A 3607-nucleotide genomic window follows, 5' to 3' on the forward strand; every position below is an offset into this window, starting at 1 on the left:
GGTCGCCTCTGGGCGCGGAGCGGGACCCCGAGGCGTGGGGGTGCCCCGCTGCCCCCACGCCCCCAAAGGTTGCTTCCTCGGCCTGGTTGACCGCGGGGGGCTTGCTGGTTTTCTGGCTTGTGGCCTCGAGTCGCTGGGGAGCAGCCCGAGGCTACTGTTACAGAGAAAACTGAAAATCAAGTCGCCAGGACCATACTTTTACTTGCATCAGAGTGACATCTTTTGCACGAACCCATCTCAGCCTGGCTGACGCTAACGCGCCGTGTTACGGCGGTATCCGAAGTTTAGGGACCGTTTATAATCCGGAGTGGAGAGAGAGAGTGAGACGCCCGTCTCTCTTCTAGGGAGGGGCACGTGTAGACTTGACCCCCCCCCCCCAGTTTACAGTGACTCTGGGTATTACCGCTGTTCCCGGGGTGTTATCTTCCAGGTTTGCTTTAGACCGCTGGCTTTTGACGTCTAATCCCTAGAAATTACGGCACTTTATGGCGTCCCCGTGTGCTTTGGTTTTGAAATGTGGGAAAGCGAAACAAAGTAGCTCCTGGGAGAACTGGTGGCCGGTGAATCCCCTCTGCGAACTGTTGGTTGTCTCGCCCTTTGGAAATGAAGTCGATTTTAATAGCTGTTGAGATGAATGCCTATCGTGAAATTTAAAACGCGAAGACTTTTTTGTTTTTAAGGGAGATCTTCCAGGAGGCTGGAATGTTGTCAAATTTTTGATACTTTAGTTTGCAGAAGTTTCTCCCTTTAACTTTTCGTTCACTTGTTCATCCAGCTTTGTATTCAGTATGGTTCTTTGCACAAAAAAAGGGGCTTAGTATTTGAGTACTTTTCTACACACGTGTAATCGAAAGATTTTTTTTTCTTAAGAGATTCGATATTTGCCCTTTTCTCAGCTTATTAACATGAATAGTTAGCTCATTGTTAAGATTAGTATGAACAGGTACAAGATTCCTTGTGAACTAATGTGTAATGTATTCGTAGTGATTTTGCAATGAAGAAGGCATGTTTAGTCGTAATTCGGTCCATTATTTTTTTTTTCAAGATTTTATTTTTTACGTAATTTCTCCACTTGACTGTGGGGCTCAAACTCACCACCATGAGATCAAGAGTTGCGTGGTCTGCCTACAGAGCCGGCCAGGCACCCCAATTCAGTCCATTATCAAAAGCACCAATTACAATGCAAAATTGATTTAAATGATAAGTAGCCGTGACAATATGTAAACTTAATTGTGATTTCATTTACATTCATTGTCCTAGTATTTACGTTTCAAACAATATTGCCTGTACCCATCTTTAGAAAATTGCATTGGCAAAAGTCAGTTGAACAAGGGTTAGCAACTCTCTGAGTTTATCCTTTTAATGGGTTTATCTTTACGTATAATTTAAATGCTTTTAAGTTCTAGCATGGAGAAAGTCGCAAAGGAATGGTTTGTTTTCCCATAATCTTTTTCAAAGAACAGTAATGAAAACAAGTAATGAAATAACGTGACACGATTTGATAATTGTATCCTGCTTGAATCGGATTAAAAAAAATTATTTATTTTGGGAGAGAAAGAGAAAGCAGGAGTGAGAGCTCGTGCACGAGCAAGGGAGGGACTGATGGGGGAGGGGGAGAGAGAACCCCAAGCCGGCTAGGGCTGGAAGCCCAGGAAACGGTGAGATCACGACCTGAGCCATCATCAAGAGTAGGACATTTAACAGACTGAGCCACCCAGGCGCCCCTGGCTGAGCACTTTAATACATTTGTTTTATTAGACCTCTGTCCTAAGAGCCCTGCAGCATTCACTGGTCATTCATTCGTTAATTCCATAGGTAGTAAGTAGTCACTTCCCACGTGCTAAGTACCATGAGATGCATATAACTGTGTACAATTGGGAATGACAGCCGCACATGAACAGTAAGGGTTTTGTATTAAAATTGGATTGTTGGGGCGCCTGGGTGGCTCAGTTGGTTAAGTGTCAGACTTCGGCTCGGGTCACGATCTTGAGGTTTGTGGGTTCTAGCCCCGCGTCAGGCTCTGTGCTGAGAGGCTCAGAGCCCGCTTCTTGGATCTTCTGTCTCCGCCCCACCCCCCCGCCCCTCTTCTGCTCTTTCTCTCTCAAAATAAAGAAGTAAACTTTAAAAAATAAGATAAAATTGGATTGTTATGTTTACAGTGTTGAACATTTATACAGATCAGATTCTACTTCCGTGTTATTGATTGAACCCTGTTCCCTGGATTGAAGTGAAACCAGTGGAAAGCTTGGAAGCATTTCTGATGCCCAGAGCTTTCAGCATTTTAACAGATATAAAGGGTGAACTTTGACAATTGAAGTGTAAGCACCTCTCTAATTTATGAGTACTTGAGGTCTTGATGAAATGCTTCGGGATAATTAGTTTGAACTGACCAGTCCTTCCTTAAGCCAGAAGAGACGTTTGCGGTCATTGAAGTTGTAGTAAAACCCCCTCGGCAGTGCCTTCGGCACCCTGTTTGGGCATCGCAGGGCTTCCTGCCTTGGTCCTGTGGAGCAGGCTCACTCCAGGCTTTTCATGGCCTCGCAGCAGTGGGCCCCCACGTTTTACATGATGGAATTTCTTGGATCCCCTTTACAGCATATGGCAGACTGTTACTGTGTGGTTGACTGGCAGCTGTATTAGTAATTCTCAGAAGATACATTTTTTTTTTAAATATTTTTATTTATTTCTAGGAGAGAGAGAGAGACAGCGTGAGCAGGGGNTTGGAGTCCCACGTAGTGAGGCAGCTGAAGCAAATACAGGGATTTGAAATACAGGATATTTGGAGATGCTGACTTTCCTTTGCATGGTGACAGCAAAATATGAAACGCCATCCTGAGACGAGGTAGGTTCACGTTGGTGAGCGGACGGCCGCCTCCGTGGCTTGCAGAGCGGCGGTGCAGGCGAGGCACGGCGCGCCCTTGTCCTGTGCTGGTGGGACCACAGTTCGCTGAGATGGCAGCGAGCGCTCAGCCCACCTGCCTCATTTTAAATCCCTCCCTCGAGACAAGTGAGGGACGTTCCAGCGCGCTCTTCTCTTACGTGGGGTGCGTGGTTCACAGTGCCCGATGTGGGAGAGCTTCCAGCACCAACAGAGCGCGGGGACTGCTTCGTGCCAGACCTGGTGGCACGCTTATTCTGCTTGTGAATGTTTTTCAGGAACGTGAGAAGAGTTGTGTCCTCTGAATTATTGGCCAGGTCAGGGCTATTTTTTTTGCTCGGTTTTGTGTCTGTACGGACGTGGCGTGTGAGTTTTTGCTGTTAATAGATCCGGTTTTTCAAGAGGATCCTTAAAGGAGGTTGCTGAGCACACTTGTTGCTGCTCCCGTGCTAAAGTATGGAAACCGTAAGAAGAGCTTGGTTTTGGGTTTGTAATTAGGCTGCTGCGTTTCTGTTTGCTGCTTCCCGTGGAAGAACCACCGTGCACAAAACAGATAAATCTGTTTGCAATGGAATTAGTTGGCCTTGGGCCATTGGATTACTGTCATTTGTCACGTTAGTGCTGCTTCAGCAGTGTAGATACTCATTTCCAAAGACTTACATGTGCTTGGATTGCAGTTTGCCCGTTTATTGAAGTGATCTCCCCAGAGGTCTTTCTGTGACCATTTCT

Source organism: Crocuta crocuta, unplaced genomic scaffold (genome assembly GCF_008692635.1).
Source record: "Crocuta crocuta isolate KB4526 unplaced genomic scaffold, BGI_CrCroc_1.0 scaffold61, whole genome shotgun sequence".
Lineage (NCBI taxonomy): Eukaryota > Metazoa > Chordata > Mammalia > Carnivora > Hyaenidae > Crocuta > Crocuta crocuta.